At 40.4% G+C, this 22,409-nt stretch overlaps 1 protein-coding gene across 2 annotated transcripts in view; it reads left to right on the top strand.

Moving 5' to 3' along the window:
• BACH2 (BTB domain and CNC homolog 2) overlaps window positions 1–22,409 on the top strand; it is a 317,702-nt gene that overhangs the window by 175,694 nt on the left and 119,599 nt on the right. For both annotated transcript variants that reach the window (XM_054569720.1, XM_054569719.1), the window contains exon 3: window positions 5,459–5,607. The gene's annotated coding sequence lies outside the window, so the exon portion shown is untranslated. The remainder of the gene's footprint in view (window positions 1–5,458; window positions 5,608–22,409) is intronic.

Below are 22,409 nucleotides of genomic sequence, written 5' to 3'. Positions count from 1 at the left end.
TTTTCAGTAGATTTAAATTTTTGAAACAGGAAATGACAGATAATTTCTCATATTTGGGATATGCTACTTTACTTGTAAGTGAATGAATAGTGACCATTCAGCTATCTCATTTTTAAACTTTCCCCTGGCTTTTCTAACAGTAAATATGAAGAAATGAAAAAGTGGTGCTTTCATGCTTAGTGTAGCATTACCATATCTATTCCTCACCCACCTTTTCCTAAGAGCAGTCTGGTAAAACACTTCAAGGCTTTGTGGGGTCTTTGGAAGTCAGTCTAGCTGAGAAACGCCACGAGGACAAGATGTCTGTGGCTGTCTTCCTCACCATTGTTTTGAGTTACATAAATGGTGCCCAGCATCCAGCAGGAGGTCAGCAAATACTTGTCGAATGAATGGCTATTGTCCTGTGGGCTTCTGGGGTCTGAAATACATCCAAGAAAACCAGTATGTGATACAGCCTATATAGAGCTGCACTGCCCATTAAGGTAACCACTAACAAGTGGCTGTTTGAATTAAATTGGTTAAAATTTAAAATTCAGTACCTTAGTCACACCAGGCACCTTTTAAGTGACAGCCACATGTGGCTGGTGGCTGCCATATTGGACAACACTGATACTGAGCATTCTTCTCATCACAGGAAGTTGTATTAGCACTGGGGCAATATCATTAGTAAGGCCTAATTTAGCGACCCCAGTCTTTTTGAGGTATAATTCCCACGTGAGCATGATGTGCACTCGTACTACAAAAAGAAGCCCTTTTCTATCTCTCCGCCAACACTGGAGGAGCTCAGTCAAGACGAGTGGGTGGCCCACAAAGGTGACTCTCTCTTTGAAACTTATAGCCAAACCACAGTGGGGCAGTTAGTCCCACGGACATTCCAGTAGTATACAAGGTCTGTCCAGTAGGTGTCCATCCATGCAATATGAAAAATAAAGACATTTATTGAAGAAGATACAATATACAAGAAACATTGTACATAGGACAATGACGCCTCGGTCCTCTTCAAAGTAGGCACCTTGAGACCTCTACACAGTTCTCCCATTCGCCATCAGCTGCCCTGTCATATTTTCCTGAATCTCATCAAAGGTCTGAAGCCTCTTCCCTTTCAAAGGTGAGTTTAGTTTTGGGAAAAGCCAGAAGTTGCAGGGCACCAAATATGGGCTTCAGGGGGACTGAGTCACCTGGGTGATTCGATGTTTCACCAAAACACTCTGCATGAGATGTGGTACATGAGTGGGTGCATTGTTACAATGAAGCTGCCAATCACCAGTTGCCCATAGATACATCCTTCTGAATCATCTGAATAGTTTCTGTGGAGGAATGTTCAAGCTTAACAAAAAATTTGATGCAGATTCATTATTCTATTTGCTCAGTCATTTTGAATGTGACAGCCACACAGTACACATGCTCACTCAAGAGCATCTACCACCCCCACTGACTAGTACAGTGAAGTCATCGTTATTCACACATGTGCATTCCAGTCCACTCTCTTTGGCTGCCAGGTTACGTCTTGCACACCATTCTCGTTAGACTAACAGTGGCTGGATTTTTTCCGGACAGACCTTGTATAATGATCTGGCTACACCAGTTGTTAGAGTGAAATATGTGTATTAATTAATAAAGAGCTGCGGTTTTAAGTTTGTCCAATGGCTGCTTCTTGTGCCTCAGGAACCCCAGTTGTCCCCAACCTCCCTTTAATCAAGCAAATGAGCTAGTTGAAGCCCATTTCATTCCTTGGGGACCCTACCCCAACGCTGCAGGCCTCAGTTTGGTGGGTAGCTTGGCCTCCAGGAGGGACTGCTTCCTAAAAGTCTTTCTTAGGTCTGCTCCATCACTACCAAGTCCCAGGTCATAGAACCATTGGCCTCAAGCAGAGCTTAACATCATTTTATCCAGCCCCCTCAATTTACTGCAGATATCAAGTCACAGAGAGTCACTTATCCAGTTGGTGGCAAATTCAGAGATAAAACTCAAATCTCCTAACTCAGTTTTTTGTTTTTGGTTTTTGTTGTGTTTTTGTTTGTTTGTTTTTTGTGGGGGGTTTTTTTGTGGCTGTATCTTCCTCTTTTTGGCTGTTGTCAGTTTCCTTAACTGTGGAATGAGGATTAATGGCTTTATGCTTCACAGAGTTGTTAGGAAAAAGAATAATACCCAACATTTTATGTACGTCTTAAGTTTACAAATATTCTCCTGTCTGCCTTCTCATTTAATCTGCACAAGGACCTGTGAACTGTGTTAGAGGCACTGAATGGCCTGCCCAAGAGAACAAAGCTACTGTGAGTCACAGAGGTCTACGTCTCTGAGGGCCTGGGAAACTATAAACTCTTGTAAATGTAACATAACATAACCACATGGCATTACTAGCTTTTAGATTGTGGTATTTTGCAGTTGAAGATTTAGTGACATTGAAAGTGGTAACTTTGTTCAAGCAATGCTTTTTTTTTTCTTTGATAATGTGCCAATTGCACAGACTTTGGTTCAGCATTAAAACAGAAGTGGGCTGCTTCAAAGTATATTTTTAAAATGAGAGAATCCAAATTTGTAATTAGCTTTAGAAATGCTAGTTGTGTCATTTGAGTATCTAAAGAGGTTCTGGCCATCATTTCTGTTATTACTGGTGGTTTATTTTCTAGTATCCCCCCACCCCCACAAGTAATTAGGCCCTTTGGAAAAACAAAGTATGTTCTTTGAGGGGTGATTTCCTCTGTTACCACTTTATTTTTCACACCCTATATAGTTCTTGTGTACTTAGACAGTAAATCATACATCTGGTCATCTGATTGTGGCAAAGAAAATTCATTTAGAAGCCATTCTATCCACTTGACACCTACTTATAGGGGAATGCTATTTAAATTATAAAGAGAAGCCACAGAGAAGGAAATGATTCACTTTTTGATAACCTTTTGTCCTTTGGCCTTTTGTTAATTTTGATAGAAACATCTTATCCATAACTTTTAGATAAGATTGTTGGGAAGATCACTTTAACTCACTTCCAAAATAAAATTGAAATTTTTTTGCATTTCTCTTTTTCTCTTTCTACTTCAGCCATTTTATACTACATGCTATATTCTACTATGCAGAAATTGAGTTTATAGATAAGGGAAAGAGTGAAATTATTTCATTTTATATAATACCTATATCTCTTCAATATTCTTTTATTATTTTATAAAAACCGTGCCATTCTCTATACCAATTATCCTGTAAGGTTAAAAACATAAAAAGGGAAAAGAGAAAAGTTTATAGAAATAGCTATAAATAGAAAGGAACTTGGGGTTGTGGGCCCTGATTTAGCACTACTAATTTACAATACATTTGGGAAGATCGTGTTTGTATGTTTGTTTGTTTTTCAAGTTGTATTATGTATGTGTCTTCATATTGTCTCTATATACCCTGCTATATAAGGGACTTTCAACTCCCTATTGTACTCTGTGAAATACAGCCTCCTTCCTGTTAATATAGGACCTTACAAGTGTTTACTATTATCTAGAATTATTTTTGAATTTTATTTATGCCATTTTCCTCTGCTTTGTGTAGATGCTCTAGAGGGCACTGACCAAAAAAAAATGCATAAAGGTAGAGTTTATGACTTTTAGCCAGACTTGAAGTCATCAAGTCATGGAAGTATCTTGGAATCATTCAAAACACTAGGCTTGAATAGATCTTTGAAATTCCAAACCTCTGATTCCTCCCAACGTATTAGGGTAGAAGAATGACTGACGAGCATGCACATGCTTTCAGACCCCTCAGGCACCAGTATTTATACCAGTGCACGCAGCACTAAATGAGATAATGTGTGCAAGGCACCCGACACCAGAGCCACGACTGTGAGCGTGCCTGATTTGATTTTGTCTTCACAGCTCCTTCTGCTCTCTGATGGCCATGCAGAGAAGCAGCAAAAATGTCAAGAAATAGGAAACATCAGAAGGAAGGGAAGCAGCAGGCCTCAGTAGTCGAGAAACAATTTATCAGGCCACAAATAATTGGCATCCAATTGTTTCTCTTCTTAGGACGTGTGTGAATTATTTCTGTGCTCCCGCATACCTTTGCCAAGTGGAGACCCCAGAGACAAGCAGCAGCTCATCCCTTTGTCCCTTGCCCAGATCTGACTCTGTCTGGTCTGATGAGGTTCAAGTGGATTATAAACTTACATTAATCTCATCTCCCTCTTATTTTGTGGAAAAACAGCGAGCTGTTCACTGTCTTCTGAATAAGAAAAACAAAAATAAAATCTAAATAGAGTTGTCAATGATTAGAACTTTAAGATGTGTAAAGTATGAGGTGGTTTTTTTTTTCTGTGCCTGTGATAAAGTGAACAGTTAAACAAATTAACCAACACTCATACTATGGCAGGAGTTTAAATTGATACAGCTTTTTGTAATTCCAAAAATGAGAGATATAGCTAAATAAATAAAAATGCTTTTCTATGAGGTGTAATATTACATAGACATTGGAAAGCATGTTTTTGAAAAAAATAACATTAACATGGGAAAATGCTCACATGCATATAATATTGAATGAAAAATTAGAAACAAAACTCTTGAGTATTTTTGTATATATGAAAAGAATCGCTTATCCCTAATTCAGAATCCAAAAGGTTTCAAAAATTGGCAGGGTTTTTTGGTAACTTCTTGGGTAGAAAAACTTGACCTGAACTAACGTGAGGCTCTATTTTATCTGACTTGATGGGAGTATGCATCTTTTTTTGCCACAGAAATATTTAATGTGTTTATGGAGTGCTGCTCCAGACTCAGATGGGATATTATGTGATAAATGGTAGTTTCATCATAATACTCTGTAAAACCCAAACAATTCTAAATTCTGAAATACATTTGGCCCAGAAGTTTCAGTTAAGGGATTATAGACCTATACAACAAAATATCATTAGTGATTTATCAGTGTCAAGGTTACAGTTGATCTTTATATATTTTTCCTATTTTCCAAATGTTCTACAATAGGCATGCATTAATTTAGCATCACAAAAAGTAATATTAGTTTAAAAATAAATATATTTGAGGCAATCAGAGAATCATTTCATTTCAGTCTGAATTCTCGAATTTATCATTTGCTTCCTGTGTTGCCTTGTTACGATAGCCACCTGTGTCTTTTAAACCAAGGTGTTCTGATTTATTGAAAGACAACATTCATGAGATGAAATAAAGGGGAAATTGACCTGTCTTCAGGCTGCTCTGGGGCTCAGGACAGCGCCCAGTGAGGGACGCTCACCTAGAGGAAGCACTCAGGGGATAGGGCTGCCCCTGGGGCTGAGCCCAGGCATCAATGCCATGGGCTGTTTTGTCATGTTCTGTTTATGTGGACGGGTCAAGAAGCATACGGCCAGGGGCACAGGATGTTAGCTTAGAGGTCATAAAAGCAGGGTGCAGGGAGGGGCAGGAAAGCAAGAGGGGGAACGCTAACATGGAGGGTTGACTCTGCTAATGGACAACTCTTCCTCCCCAATCAGGTGGACACTCGCTGACCTGTCACAAGGTTGCCCCACAAAGCTTTGGGGTCCATGTCTGAATGGATTGCTGTAGCCTTCTCATCTCTCCCTTTGTCCAGTTCCCTGCATCCTAAGACTCGAAGCCAGCACAGGACCTGGAAAAATTACATGTAAGTTTTGATTAAGGTTTCTTTTCTCACATCAAACAATGCTAAGAATTTTCTTAGGCGATAGTAACAAATAGCCTTAAACACACATGAATGACTTTTCTTTTAACAAAGTGTCTTGAGAATTGGATTTGAGGAACGGAGCTGGGGTTAGATTCTGCATAGTGGTGGTTCTTAAACTTAAGCGTGCATCAGAAGCATCCGGAGGGCTGGTTACACTGCAGCTTGCGAGGCCCTGGGCCCACAAGCTCTGATGCAGTAGATCGGAGGTGGGCTGGGAGTTTGCTGTTCTAGCAGGTGTCCCAGTGATGCTGATAGAGCCGGTCCAGGGACCCCACTTTGAGAATCACTGCTTTAGCTCATGTGACTGAAAGGAGGAATGTTAAAGGTAGAAAAGTATATTAAATATTCAATATTAAACATCACTCAATTAATATATTTAGTGATGTTTAATATTTAGTGACTCATCTGTCAGAAAAGAGAATTTGAAGGTGCTTTCGTCACCGTCATATTTGAAGTCCAGCCAAGTAGATGCCATTATTCTGACAATTTTACTCTAGAGTCACTAGTACAAGTCATTCATTGCCCTTGGTTTTCAACAGGGGTGACTAACAGAGCTGTTATTAGGTTAAAATGACAGCAACAGTCCCTTTGCAAGTATGCTCTTTAGTACTTTTAGATACACTTAAGAGAGGAACTTTTTTGTTTTCCTGGGGTGCAAAATATGTTGCTTCCTTTCACAGTGAATCATCATACTCTGTCTCCTCTCATACACTTAAATGTGCCTTGATTTTACAATACACATGTGGGAAGGGAGGCACCTTTAAAAATAAAAGACCAAGTCAGCTAGTTAAGGTTCGGTGGTGGTGTGAGTTCTCAGTACTGACGTATCTTGAGGATTAGCATGTTATTGTTTCACCTTTGGAACAAGCCAGTCACCTCTCTGCTAAGGACAAGAATAAATTATTCCATGTTGATAGAAAAAAGTAGAAGAGTTTGGCTTCACAAATACACACTTGGATATGTATGAGCATTCATGTAAATGTACATATGTGCCTGTGACTATATATGTATTATGTATATTTCTAAGCTTTCGTTGTAGGAATTCTAGACATTTTTTTCTTTTGTTTCATTGAATTGATGTGAGTGTAAAGATAACATGAGCGCTGCTGTCCAGGAAATGTTTGAGAAACTTCTGGGCATTTTGAATCTGTGGATAAGCACTGTGATTGATAGCATTTTTCTTGGGTATGGTAAATGTTGCCATTCAAAGTATCACTTGGAACTTACAGTGCTTTTATTATAATTCTCTGGAATTGAGAATAATCACTGTTAATAAGGCAGTTCCCAAATAGTCATGTATTAATGAGAGAGTGTATCTACTGCCTAAACATTAGCAGAGCCAGAAATCCTGGAGATTATTTTATTTTAAAATAAAAATCACAAAATCAGAAAAATAAGACAAAAAGTGATGGGGGATGAGAGTTCTACAAGGAATGAATCCGAGGCTATCTTCAGGGGGCTGTCCAAAGGGTAACAGGGCTTGGCAGTAAGGCTGACGGAGTTCTGAGTGATGTAATTATCTATTATTACTCTACCCTCACAAACTGAAACATCTCTGTCAAGCACTAATTAGTCGTTCTGCACAGCATTCTTGGAAATAAGGTTTCGCATTTATAAAGCGTCTTCACCATGAAGTGAAAGACGTGCGTTGGATCAGATGCTTGTTAAACCCCCTCCTGCTTTGGCATCTGTGAGTGTCCACATTTACACATCAGGTGTTCCTGTAGGACGACCTTTCATGTCACTTTCATAACTACAGGCCAGGGAAGGAAGACAGCTTCTGTGATGCCTCAGGGCTTCAAGCTCTCGCAGGACCTGGCTCACCTGCCCCCTCAGGTAAAGCACTCAAGTCACCTAGCGCTTAGAGCAACTCTGTAAAATGGCGTGTATGTGTGGGAACTAGGGATATATGGGAACCCTCAGTTTTGCTGTGAACCTGAAACTGCACTAAAACAAATTCATTAATTAAAAAAAAAAAAAAAAACAATAGCAAGTAGCATGAAAGTTCCTCAAAAAATTAAACCTAGAATTACCACATGATCCAGCAACTTCACTTCTGGGTATATACCAAAAAAAGTGAAAACAGGGATTTAAAGGTATTTGTACACCCATGTTCATTGCAGCATTGTTCACAATAGCCAGTAGTTAGAAGCAACCCACATGCCTAACAACAGATGAGTGGATGAAGAAAATGGGGTATGAACATACTGCGGAATATTATTCAGCCTTAAAAAGATGAAATCCTGATACATGCTACAACATGGATGACCCTTAAAGACACTAAGGGAGATAAGCCAGACACAAAAGGACAAACATGGTGTGGTCCCGTTTACATGAGGTACCTAGAATAATCAAATTCATAGTTTGAAAGTAGAACGATGGTTGCCACGGCCTCGGAATAGAGAGGAATGGGAAGTCAGTGTTTAACTGGTACGGAGTGTCTCTTCCGGAAGATGAAAAAGTTCTGGAGGTGGGTGGTGGTGATGGTTGCACAGCAGTGTGAATGCTCTTAATGCCGGTGAACTGTACTCTTAAAAATGGCTAAAATGGAAAACGTATGTTATGTATATTTTAACACACACATACACACACAAAACATACCAGAGCTCCCTTTCCTTCCAAGAGCTCTGCAGAGTAACAGTTAGCGCTTGACAGGGAGGGCGCCCTAAGAAGGCATGGCCACGTCCCCACACTGCCCTCAGCTCTGCTGCTTTCCTTGGCCTGCGCCTGGGCCGGGGTGAGGGATCTGCAGAATGTTCTTCTTCGGCCCTAGAAGGGTTTTCTGTCGGGGCAAGGATACATGTTCCAGACACTACCAGGGGGAGTGTTACGAACAACTGTGATCTCTGCTGGGATGCCTTTTACTTGTATAGGACAGCCGCTTCACCGTGAGGGAGGGACAGTGTACCCACCTGCGCTCCGGCAGCGGGGCTGCCCGGGTGCGTCGGAACCACGCGCTCCCCCGCAAGTCCAAGCGCAGTGCCCGGCACGCAGGGCATGCGGGGCTGTGTGCATCGCTGGGGACGCAACTGGTCTTCATCAGTGGAGGTGGGCGTGGAGGCGGGAACCAGATTGAAGCCTAATAGAAAATGAAAATTTTGAAAGAAAATTAATAGCATATAGTTTTCCTCTACCAGAACCTCAAATCATTATAATCCTTCAAATGAAGTATAATTTATTCCCCCGTCACCAGACCTCAGTCGTATTGGGTATTACTATATTTGCAAATCGCAGAACAGTTTAGTGAGTGACCCGCAGTCCTGTGAGGAATATGCAGTATTGGACCCATTAGGGTAGTCCATTCAGTCCTTCCATTTTGGGTTGTTTTTTTTTTTTTCTTTTTATTCTATTTCCAGAAAGCTGGCCTTCAAGAACGATCATGGGACTTGGCAGCTGTATTTACTCTTCAGCTCCCTTAACAGCTTTCAGGCCCTGCCTCTGGGTCTGACCAGGGTTGTAATTTCTGAAAAGCAGTGTTTAAGGGTCCATAGTTTCAAAGAACTCAGAAACCTGCCCTAAAGCATCTCACTTTCTTTACATACGTATACATATGTGTGTATATGTGTGTGTATCTGGCTTAAGGAAAAGGTATAATCAAAATAGAGGTAAAATAAGTTATCAAAGTTAAAATTATAATATATAAAATTATATATTATATGGTATGAAATTATATATGAAAACATATATTTTATATCATATAATATATAATAAAATATATATATTATATAATATATATTAGTCCTTTCATTCCACCCCCCAAGACTTTCCAAATCTGCTCAGAAGTAAACTCTCCATGCCCTTCACTTAGGTAAGGGAGAACAGGGCAAGGCAACAAAGGTTTTGAAGTCAGTTGCCATAAGTTGCTGCTAAGATACCATAAAACCTGACACTGTAGTAGTTTTCTTTTAATTGTTTTTTAATTCTTTTATTGTCCAAATACATTTGCCTCCATTTTCCCGCCACTGTTTTCCCCTGCCCACCCACCCCCATCTCCCACCTTCCGTCCTTCCTCACTTTGGCTTTGCCCATGGGTCCTTTATGCATGTGTTTTGAAGAAACGAAAGGTTTTTATAGGAAAGAAAATCCAGGTCAGCAAGTCTCAGAGAGAAAAATAAGTGCTTGTTTCTCCTTGTCATCCACATGTAGCTACCAGCACCCTACGCTTGAGTTGAAACAACATGGATATAGAATCTAATCAAAATTAATTCAGCCCCATGAGTTTGGATGGACACACTGACACATATTTCTCCTAGAGAAGACCAGCACACCAACAGTCACCCAGACAGATGACGTGAGGCAGAGAATACCAACAAAGACGGACCCTTGGGAGGTTCTCCTTAAGACTCTTATGTTTCCTAGGAATCGGATGTGCCTGGTTCCAGACACTGGATTCATGTTTAGCGATAGCTTAGTACCTGGAAGCCAACTAACCAGAACCCTGAATTAACTACTCTTCCTACTTCCCACCCTACCCCCACTCTACCCCCTCCTACACACCCCACCCTACCCCACACATCCCACTTCCCTTTTTCAGAGATAAAGGTTCAGAAAACAAGATAGTTTTGGTTTAGTAAAAGTGGAGAATAACTGTACCCTGGAGGATAGTTATAGAATGGTTAGAAGTTTTATAATTAGTAAAAGAAACTGCTTTAGGAAGATTTTCAGCAGAAAGCACTTTCCAGCTGTCTGTCAATTAACCAGAACATTGCAACAGACAAACAAAAAATCTTCTTGTCCTCGAAGAGGTCTAGTTCACCGAAGTTTTATTGCATCTGTTTTCATGCCTTAATAATAATCTAAAAATGTTGACTTAGGATGGAAGAATATACCATTCATTATTATTACTGAGAGACTGTCCAAGTTTTGGCTTTTACCACTTTTCCAGTACCAGAGTTTAAATTTCAGAAATCCTTTTAATGTTTATTGTGTTTGGAGGCCCTCTAAAAGTTGTGATATTAAGGGTGACATATAAAATAATTTCACGAACGTATATATTTAGCCCTTACAGTCATTGGGGAACCACTGGCGTAGTTTTGAAGTCAATTCTATTGGGTTTTTTGAGAATATATGGAGTGATTATATGTAACATTGTTTCATGATTATGTCCTGCTCAAGGATCATCAAAATGAATTTTCATTATCTGCACATACACTAATTGTACAAATAGGAATGATGTCTGGTATGGCAATATGCATTAATATAGAAAGCAAAAACACTAAATGATATTCCCTGTGAGTCTCCAAATAAACTAAGTCATGCGCATTGTAAAGCTGCTTACCAAGTGCTATCAGTTGTAACACAGTTTATCAACTTACTCTAATAATTCCCAGCCTTTTTTTTTTTTTTTTTTTTAGAAATTATTTGTGTGCTCTTTTTTTGGATACGCCTGTCACTAGTAAAGTCACACCTCCTTCCAAGCTGTGATTTAATGCAGGGAAAGGCACCACGCTCTTCCAAGGGATCCCGATTAAACTGAGGGCCCCGGCGCGGGAGCCGGGCTGCACTGGAGAGGGCACGGCCACAGGCCACAGTGCGGAGGGGCGTCTCTGCCCTTCTGCTCCCAAACAGCACTCGCAAAGCTCCCCAGTGTACCAGGATTTTAGAACCCTCATAGTGCTTAACTAGGAAGTGTAATCTATTGTTTCTTTGCTGTATTTCATGTCTGATTTGTCATTAGGGCAGATTATTAGACTGAGTACCATATATTAAGTGTCCTTAATTACTAGTAAGAGCAGAATCAGAGAATATTTTCTTTTATCAAAACAGAAGTACCTTTATTTTCCAGATTGTAAAAGCAATGTTTGTTATATATAATTGATAAAAAATAGAATAGAATAAAGAAGAAAATACATTACCAATGATCCAGCTACCCAGACACAACCTACATGTTAATTCATTCTTTTGTGTATTTTTGCAGACTTTTTTTTCAATCAATCCACCTAATTCCAAATTTAGAAGCATTACAGTAACTCCTCAACGTCGTCAGCAGGTTCTGTATCTTAAAGCAAAACCACGTATAATGAGACCAATTTTACTAAAAGCTAATTGATATAAACAAGAGTTAAGTTTCTACAGCATCTCATCAATGTTATAAGGAAAGGATGTTGAACCAAATGACGTTATGTGAGGACCTGCTGTCCTCAGGACAGATTATATCCCACAAGTTAGTAGGGTTTAGGAATGATGATTTTAGATGTCATTTTCTGGGATAATAATATTCTAGTTGCTTATTTTTCTCTCTTCAAATTACATCAATCAACTCTTGTCAGAACAGATACCTGTGTGGATTCACCAGTATATGTTTGTCAACTGGAAATTGCTATTAACTGGTTCTTTACATTTCTACATTCTATCACTAAAAGTGATTATTAAATGGTCCTAGAAGAACCTAGTGGACTTCTGGAATCATAAATGAAGATTCAATTATGTACAAAATGGTTTCAGTGTTAGGTCAACCGATAGCATTCCAGTTATTTAAAAATTTGTAATCAATATACTATACGACGATTTGGTAGAAATGCAAAAAGTTGATTAGCCAGATTCCCCTTTTCCCCATCCCTAGTCTAAACAGTATGGACTCCAATACAATTCTAATTTTAGAATACCCAGGTAACAAAATGTGATTGAAATCTATCCCTTTGTGTGTGTGAACCTAATGGTAACAAAATGTGATTCAAATCTATCCCTTCATGTGCCCTGAACCAGAGTTTTCCTTCCACTTTGTATCCTTCATCCCCCTTTAAAGAAGGGTCTCCTCCAATTCCTGGTGTTCGTTGGGTTGTGCTGATATTTCTGTGCTTTCCTTTGGAGAGTGCTAGGACTTTGGATCAGGATGAATCCTAACACTTAGACAAGGTTAGGAAAGGCTTTGTGCACTGAAAGAAAACCCAGGTGAAGTATATAGTAAGCAGCTGCTAGAAGAGATTTTGTTTTTAAAAGTTATTTGTATTTGGCAGGTTCTTTGAAAGCAGGTTCTTCTAGAGTCCTCTTTCTGCATCCCTTCACATCCTTTGTGTCCTCATAGGTAATAGGGACTCAGTTTGTATTGGCTTGGATTAGTATTTCTGTGCCTCTTGAGTGAAAGAATGAATATGTTCATTCAGATAACTACATTTTGCCTTTTCTACAGCAGTCAATGGGTACTTTGATAAATATCTGTGATTGTGTTGAATGCCCAGGGGTAGGGAGGTGGTATGCAGTAAGTACTTTGATCCTATACAGAAAGAGATGATAATGTGGATAATGAGAATTTGGTTCTCTGTCTTCAGTTTCAATTTGACCTCCTTGCTTCACTGAGTCATGGTATTCACCCGTTGGTGACAGGAATGTCATTTAAGTCTGAGACTCTCCCTTGGACTGTTTATGACATTGTGTCTGAATTTCCCATTACATTTACAGCCAACATTTGTCGTAAGACTTCAAGAACACCCTAAAAGTTAGTTGGTTTGTAGTCGACATTGAAATTAACTTTCTCTAACCTAAGCCAGTGAAAACTAAAATGCTCCTCACCACATAAAAGTTTTGCTTTCGCTGTGTTCAGACCCCTCCCACCTTGTCATAGCACAGTCATTTGGAGTCTAGTTTGGGGGCGGTGTGGTTGTATCTCAGTGGTGTATGACCCACTTTTTCATAACACTTAATTACCCGTGTTTTTACAACACCAGTCAGAAGTTCTGACGACAGTGGACTATACCCTGAAAAAGGTTTTCTGATACATCTCGTCAGCGCTGCTCTAGAACTCTGCGTTATCAGAAGGTGTTAGCTCTCCAGGGTGTCTGTTAACTACCAGAGGATGACAGAACACTTCCTCTAGTTTCTGGATAATGAGCAAGCACACAGGTAAAGATGCTGTTCTCAGGGTTGACTCCTTTTGTGTCTTAATTATCTTACTGAACTGTCTTTTAACTATTAATCACTACCTGTATATATTTGCTGTTGTGTTTTGCAGAGGGGGCTCAGAGGAAAAAGCCTTTTAATTGGTACCCTGCGACCTTAAGAAACAACTTTTCATTAAAAGTCGAAAGAGATTTTTCCTCTCTATGCCCCTAGAAAACATCTTCATCATTTTTTTTTTCTTATTTGCTGTCAAGGTACTTGTCTCTCAATATCAGCTTCTCTGCTGGCAGCAATAGCCGTGAACAAGTTGATGCTTGGTGAGCTGCAGAGTGCGGGGCAGTGACTGGACAGAGCAGAGCGGGATGCGCAGAGGGGAGGGGAGATGAGGGCACGGGGGTTCTGCGCCCCGGGGAGCAACGTACTGCAGCGAACTGAAAGTAGATTTAGGACAGGGATGCCAGCAATGCTGGCAAAATCATCCCTGACAGCCTGCGCTGTTTCAGGTGTATTCGTTCCTGATATCGCTTTTGTTGAGTTGAAGAACTTTTCAAACACTATCATTGTTTCAAAACAAAATGTTGTAGGTATCATCTTCCTGAATTTACAGAGACGTTTTGAGGTGCATGTCTCTGCTGAAAGTTGTTGACGTGTGGTTCGTGGCAGGGCGGTGCGGCTCACGCTGGGCCGTGCGCTGGGTGACATACCGACCCGGAGTCTTGGAAAATGCCCATAGATAAGTCAGCATTGTTTTCCCTGAAAGTCCTGATACAGAAAAAGAATGAAAGTACAAACATTAACTGGAAAAAATGTCACACATTTTAGCCACTTTGCATCCCTTGTTAGGACGAACCCTGGGTTGGGTTTTTTACATTTGTGAACTTGTGCGGTAGGTGGAGCAGTGTGGGTGGCCCAGAAAAAGTAGCGGTTAGAATAAGATTTTCCATTTATTGCCCTTTGTGCATGGCTAAAAATAAGATTCATACAAATCAGAATATGTAGTGCAAGCACAATCACTCTGTTAATTCTGATGACTGGCTTGCCCACATCTTTGCATCTGTCTGGTAAGTGGTACATTGGGAAATAAATGTGTCTCTGTTTAAGTAGCAAAAGGCAGCCAGGTTTTTGCGCTGTTTGTCTACATGTGATAGTTTATCAGCATTTTCCCCTCCTGAAGGAAGAAAGGTACAACTCATACATAAACAAATTGTGTTGATGAAAGGTTGAAAAAGAAGTGATAGAATCCTTGAATCTTTTCTTTTTCTAAGTAATCGCCTTGTTTGAAATGCTGTTTTTACAACATCCATCTCCTGAGCTCATTGTTAGAAAGTTGCTTCTTGTTGACTCAGAACAGCAAGGGAAGGATTTCTTAGTGGTGTTGCCTAGAGACTGGAAAACGCTTTTGCTTCTACAGGACCGGGGCGGTGGGGTGAGGGGACAAGGATGAACGCAGACCCTCCATGGACACAGATGTTGTAGGGGCAGCTAACCAAGTAAAAACTCCCTTTCATCTGACTGCTGAGTCTCCTGCAACCACAGTAAGTGATAGCGTGTCAGTCTGTGGCTAAAAGAAACACCAGAGAGAGATGGTGTCAGCATTCACAGGGAAATCTGTGCCTTCGTCATCCTAGTGATAGCGCTGTCCCCATTCCACTGGCCAAAGGGCTGTGGCCTTTCCAAAGAATGAGAAGGTCTGCACGTGTTCTGAGCCCTTCAGTTTGATGTAATTTGTGAAATAAGATGAGTCAAGAGGGCAGTCATTCCAGAAACCTCTGGAAATTGAAAACTGCAAATCACATCTCTCTGGTGTCTCCATCTGTGGCAGACAGTGAGGCATGGTGGTTAACGAGAGACGAGAGCTTTGGGAGTAAGAAGACTCAGGAGCACATCTCAGCTTAGCTACCTGTTGACCTTGTCTATTTATTTAAGCTGTCCTCTCCTAAGCCTAGATGTCATTATTTGAAAACAGCAACAGGGATAGTATCTACCTCATAGGATGGTTGTGAGGATTAAGCGAGAGAACAGATATAAACCACAAAGCTGGCGCTCCATAAAACGATGGTGGTGTTATTCTTATTTCTGCTGTTGCATCATAAAAACGTGTTGGAGAATTTCAGGGTGTTTGGAGGTTCCATTCCCCTCTATGCTTGGAGTACAAATTTTAGAATTAAATGGACACGGGATCAACCTCTTGTTCATTGTTTCTCAATCAGAAAGCTAAAGCTCATTTACAGAGTAGTTTGGTTTTTCATACATTACTGATGCTAACTAGATGGTCATTTTTTAAATGTTGCCATTAAATTAGCACAAGGTAAACCTCTCTTATAAGATCAGTACTATGTTGAACATATTGTTTTTACTTTGTACTGTGTTGTTTGTTTGTTTTTTATTTAAACATGGATTTTTTAGGTCTAACATCTGTGTGTTTTAATTGTGGTATCTGCTGATGTACATTATGAAAGAGAGAGTGCTAATGTTGTAATCAAGTAAGGTTTTAAATATTTCAGGTGGGAATGGGTAGAGCCTCAGGAGCAATTAGCTTCCATGGCGGTTTAATTCCTGATGGAAAATATTACACCTGTTACCATTCCAGTTACTGATCAATCCAGGTGCTGACCAGGAAAAAAAAATTATTGCTTCTTTTACTTTCTATAATTGCTGCAAATTATTACATGTCCTTTTAGAAGTCCTTTTTTGCCTGCCAAAACTTTCCATTAAAAAGCAGATACAGTGTGTGTTTCATAATACGGTCATAGTTGCTGACATCACTCAACTTTTCTGGTTAACCTTTAGAATCAGATGCTAAGAATCCAGATCAGACTCTCCTTTCAGCCTCCTCCATGGCCTTCCTGGGATGCAGCTTCTTCATTTATCAAATTAAAACAGAAATTATGGCTGCAGCCTGACTTTGCCTCACCTGGGATCTGACAAGAAGTGATAAATTAGACCAATAAGCCAAGGAATTAAAACATGATACAGATAGGAAACAGTGATGGCTTGGTTTTATCAATTGATATGTTCTACTAGGTGTTTTCATTTCTCTCCAAATTTTTCTTTTTACAATCTGTCCTGCAATCCCAATCACAAATACAACTTCTGACTTATAATATATTATAATATTGACATCATCCTCAGATTTTTAGGGTTTCTAATGTCAGGACCCATCAGTCTGGGTAGAGACGTTTCTCAGGTCAGCTCTGCCAGTAAGATCTGACCTTTATTAGAATGGTACCCAGGTTCTCTCAGTGTATCCAAAGGAGGCTGCTCTTTTTTTTTTTTTTCTTCATTTTTTTTTCTGTTGAGCGAAATGGGAGACGGCTTTTCAGCAGAGCAAATCATTCTGGTTGACTAACGAAGTTCCTAGCATTAAAGTACAGCTTCCATCCCCTCCATGAGCACACACATCCAATGCCCATTATCTTTGCCTCCTTATTGCGCTTTGCCACAAACTGAAGTTTCTGTAGAAATCAGAGGCAAAAGAAGGTGATAAATTAGACTCTGGCTGTGATTTCCTCCCACATCTTCCTAAGGAATGACAGAGATTCTGAAATTCACCCATTGATATACTGTGCTTCTTCCTACATAACAGCCAGTTTTAACCTACCCTTCATGTGCAATTGGAGGGTACCGCTGGGCCAGCCTCATTATTCCTTTGGTTGAATAATGTAAAGCATTTGCAATGGAGATTTACTCTAATGATGTAAGTGCATGTCCGCATTGCTGGCTTAATGCTCTCAGTCATGGAATGCTTTAGAGTTTATTGCTAATGGATGAATCCTCGGGAAAATCGAAATTTTCAATAAGATTGACATTTGGAGGGAGGAATATAAATCTAATGAGAGCATTTCAACCCAGGTTTGTAATTAGGGCTGAATGGAGTAAATTTGTACGCGCACACCACAGAAGGGCACAGCGGAAGGTGAAATTGCACGCACCGCTATGAATGAGGGATGAAGGCCGATGTATCAGTGTCAGGCCACGACACTGTGGAGTATAAATGACACTGTCACCAAGTGCTGCACAGGGTACCGAGGGAATTCCACTCCAGTAAATTACATTACTTAGACAGACCTGAAGGCATTGTGTCGGAATGAGAGGAGGGAAGAGAAGGCTGTCAGCACCAAGCAGAAGATATTACAGTACAACTGGCTGCAAGGATGGAAGTCACTGGTTTCCATTATACCTGGCTATTTCATATCGTCCTTTGTTAATTAATTTTCAGAGGTTACAAATGTGTACATGGGAAAGCACATCATGTCCACTTGGGGTGTAGGTTACAATTGGCCACAGGGAATAAACGTAAGTTGATTTGGATAAACTGGTTAGTACGGGATTCTCTCTCGTTATTTGTGGCTGGGTAGTATTAGATGTTCAATATGAGCTTACTCTTCTTTTCTTTTTGTGAGGATCTAGCATACACGGTTAGGATACAATCATCATTCCCTGTGTAACATTGTTACTTTTCAAACCCTGCCTTAATAACAACATATGTTTCTTTAATCCTCTCCGGACACTTGTTTCCTCTAGTCACCTACCATCCCTCAGGGAAACAAGTTGTACCAAGTGCCTAACATTTCATTTTGTGAAAGAACTCACAGTGAAGAGCAGTTGATTCATCATCTGTAATTTGTAAAGGAAAACTATTTGTTTTTACTTCTATCTTCTTTTATCCCTGCAGTGAAGTGAGGCCACCTTTTTGGTTGATTTGTTAGGCCATCTCTGAGACAGCATTAGGAAAAGAAAATCAGGGTATCAATTGCACCCCTGCCTTCTAGCTTGTTGAAGATGTGCTAGTCACCTTTGTCCAGTTCAACGGCCAAAGCCAGTTCTCGAAAAGCCAATACCAAGTACCCTGGAATTAGTCATGGTCACTTCTTAACTAGAAAGTAAAGGGCCTCTTCTGAATGCATAGAGATTTGAATCAGCATCCGTTCTGACACTCTTCCATATGTGTTACACTTTGTCCTCAGTGAAATAAACCTGATGAGCATCTCTGATAATCTGTTAACAGGGAGAACCACATGGCATTCTGCAGAATGTCTCTATAAGGGTCCCTAATGGCAGGTTTGGAGCAACCTTTCTGAAAGAGAGGACACAGATAGATAGCAGAGACAATAATATCTTCGATGTGACTCTAATTCTTTCCAAAATAATACTCTATTCATATCAGGGCATCATAATTTAGTCTTCATCTTGTAGCCATAGCTACAGTCTTATTTTATTCATCCAAGCATGAAACTTAGTAAAACCAAGATACTTGGGAAAGTGGTTTTGAGAGAAGATAGGAAAAACCTTGGTCGGCAATAAGATAGTTGATATTTCTGGTTTATATAAGGTACCATCACCGTTAAAATGTTGTTGGTGATTCTAGAATAATAAGGAGGTGTAAAATGCATGATATAAAATGTCTTAGTGCTGTGTGCCATCCTTAGCATGGAAAGATTATGTTTATAGACTTTGCTTTATTTAGTTATGCAAAAAGCCTGGGACTCTTAGCTTTATGGGAAAAAAATGAGTGTCTTTCCCCGAATAAAGCCACTAGAATTTTTCCCTTTTTAATTATGTTCATTCTGATGGTAGTATGTGCTTTATATCTTCTATTTTCTTTTTCTCCATGTCATCAGCTGGGAAATCACATGTGTTTTGTTGTTTGCCGCCATAGTCTACGTGCGACATAGTTCTTTGTCTTGGCTTCTTGATGTTGCATGCCGATGATCTAGGACTTGGAGTTATTCTGACTTGAATCCTAAGGGAAGGAATTTAACAGTAGATAAAATGGAAATGGTTTGGATGTTCCTCCGTTCTGCAGAGGGTCCTTTGTTCCTGCCTCCCTCCCCATGTCGGACTTCACATTAAAATTGGAAAAGGACACAGGGGGAGCTCCTTAGGAGAGACAGGTCTATGGAGAATTGTGATTGCTCATTCAGAAGCTATTCTTAGTTCTGAGAAATATAATGAACTTGAGCTTTGAGTCCTGCCCAATCTCCCATTAATGATTCCACCCTCACCTCCACCTCTCCACCTGATTATGTTTTTCCCTTAATATTTCTGAATGGAGCATCTTCCAAATAAAACACATCTTGGAAGGAATTGGGTCCTGTTGCCCAGCAGCCCCACCTCTTTAAAAGAACCCTCCCAACTGGATGGTTCTTCATTGTCCTCTACTGTGCTGCTGTTTTGCATTACTTCAAAGTCTGCCGTGCAGAAGAAACTTTTCTCTAGACCTTGATTTACTTGTCAGAAGTCAACCCATTAACATGAGCACTTCGCTTACATTATCATTATGGTGTTCCCAACTGACAAGTGCTGCCACACACTGCCATGTTCCCCGAGTTCCCAGTGCTGCAGAAAAAGAGACTTTTGTTCCTACTCGATGGGGGGAAAAATGCAAACAACAACACCAGCACTACCACCAGAGAGCCTATAAAGACATGTTCAAATGAACAATAAAGTCGTTTGTTCACGTATGACATAAGGATATAAGAATTTAAACAATAAGACCTCTTGTGAAATGTGGCACAATATGCACCGCAAACGTTGTGAAGCTCTCTGTCTCATGGAAGGCAGTTTTTACAGGGGCTTCAAAAACCCATTAACGTATAAACCACCCTTTAAAAAAAGAAAAGAAAAGAAAATCACTTGTCTCACGATAACATTAAAGCGGTTTCTGTTCTAGGGAAAGCTAAAATGCATTCGTTTATATAGAGTGCGTGCACTATAATTTATTTTTTAAAAAAACAGCACTCTATCAAGAAGTGCTGTATCCCTTTCCTCCTCACCTGAAATGGGGAATTCAACATTTGATCAAGACCCTTCTCCCTTTGACTAGTATTTATTTCTTCAAAATGGGAAAAAAAAAATCCTTTCAGTCACCTAGATTCAAGATGAAGTTTTAAAGCATGATAACAATTCTGTAAATCCTCTGACGTTGGTGGAGCAGAGGGAGGGAATAATCTGCTTTGAAGGGAAATTTTAATTGAATCTACTACTTTTATTTGAACCCTATCCTTTTTTGCTTTGAGCCTTTAAGAAAGGCTTGGTATATTTGCAAACCCCAGCAGGGCTATGGCAGAAAAATGCAAAGATTTGCTTGTCAGCTTGGATCAGGATCGCTGACAACGCCCCCAAATTGTTCCTGTTCTGATGATTCTGATATTTAAAACGTGACCTTCCAGGAAAAGCAGGGTGAGAAAAATCGTGATTTACCTGGCCAAAGGCGCTTCGTTGAACTGACTTTGTATTATACCCTAAAGATTTTTAAGTATTTGCTGATGAGCATATATACAGCATTCTTGCAGAATCTTCCTAATTGAAGAAATGTTTTATCTCTATCTCTGTTGACAGAAAAGATTGCCTACTGATAATTGCTTTGCTTAAGTGTCTGATAATATGCCAGGAATGAGAGCATTCTGTGTTAGGTCATCTTTAATTATGCATGTGCCACCTGTCAGTGCTAAATCAGTACCAGAGCCGATCCTTGAAGAGCCAGTCGCGGGGAGGGGGGGGGCGGGGGGGGGGGGCCGCGGAGGGAAGCTGAGGTGATCCCTTTTAGAAACAACAAAAACAGCTAGTAGTAAACATGGCTTCTAACCTGCAGCTTTTTAAAGGAGCCTCATCTTCATTGTTCTTGAGCAGAATAAGCTATTGGCACATCTGAAAACGTGTGAAATCTTGCCCAGGCCACCTCAAGCAAAGATAAATTACTGCGAGAGAGGATGGCCGTCCCATCTGTTGCATTTCCTTTTTGCTTCTTCTCGTCGTGGTAAACGAGCCAGGGAAAAGCTCAGAAACATTTTTTTATAAGCTATGCGAGGACAGGAAATATGTTAACGATGTTAGATTTCATACATTTCAGGGTTTTTTTCAGTAGTTGGTTGGCTTTTTTTAGAAGGATGAATGTGGGTTGGAAATAATGCTTGTTACCCTCTGTCAGCTTTTGGTAGTTTTATTCTCACTTTTCAGGGTTGTTTGGGACTTTCTGGTGGGATGTTTAGGGTTCTTTACTGGAGGCTCTGTTCTCTGTTCTGTCCTTTGAGGGCATGGATTTGTGCAACAAGGTGTTTCTGTCTGTTCACCTGTCAGAGGTTGAAGGGAAGCCTTGAGTTATTACACACTTTTCCAGAGGAGGGAGTTGATGGGCCGAGAGGCTGAAGACAGAGAAGGGGCAAGTGGAAGGAAATAGCATGTGGGTGACTTAGCACGTGGCGAGTGTCTTGGATTCCCCTGCAAAGGTGAGGCTCCCAGCCAGCCTGCTATCCAGCCTGAGAACGCTGCCTCGGTAAGAGTTTGTGAATGATAACTTTAGAAACACGAATATGGAGATCCTGAAATGCCTTACTTCAAAGACTGCTGGCTGGAGCCATTGAAGAGAAAAACAGACCAGGTGATAAAGAGGTAAAAACCTGTGTGACCCCTCACAGTTCTGCCCAAGCACCTGGTCCAGCCCCACCCTGGCTTGCCTTCTGAGACTTAGGGCACCATCTGCCTTTCTACCCCCATCACACAATCCCCTGAGGTGCAGGTGTGAACGAGCCCGTTCAAAATAGTTACGGCAATAGCATTGCCAGTGTTTGTCTGTTGAATGCTCACTTAATATTTGGAGCACTAGGGCGTTATATGAATAACTTTAAACTCCATGCAGTGGATAATTCTTAAAAGAGGAGAACATAGCATATCCCAGGCCTTGACAGAAAAAAAAACATCAGAGAGGAAAGCAAACCAGAGAAAAACTGAAGGAGGGAATCGAAAAGAGGAGAAAAGGAGTTGGGGGCAGAGCTTCCACGTTCCCTTATGACAGCTTTCTTTGCAAAACCTTTTCCATGTACCTGGAAAGCTCTTTCACAGTCTCCACCTGGTTAGCTCTTATTTTGAGTTATTCAAGCATCACCTCCTCCAAGAAGCTTTCGTTG

This window comes from Pteronotus mesoamericanus, unplaced genomic scaffold (assembly GCF_021234165.1).
Source record: "Pteronotus mesoamericanus isolate MK-2021 breed Mesoamerican mustached bat unplaced genomic scaffold, CSHL_Meso_final contig_20, whole genome shotgun sequence".
Lineage (NCBI taxonomy): Eukaryota > Metazoa > Chordata > Mammalia > Chiroptera > Mormoopidae > Pteronotus > Pteronotus mesoamericanus.
The sequence above is the reverse complement of the archived record's forward strand: the minus strand, read 5'-3'. Positions and strand labels throughout refer to the sequence as shown.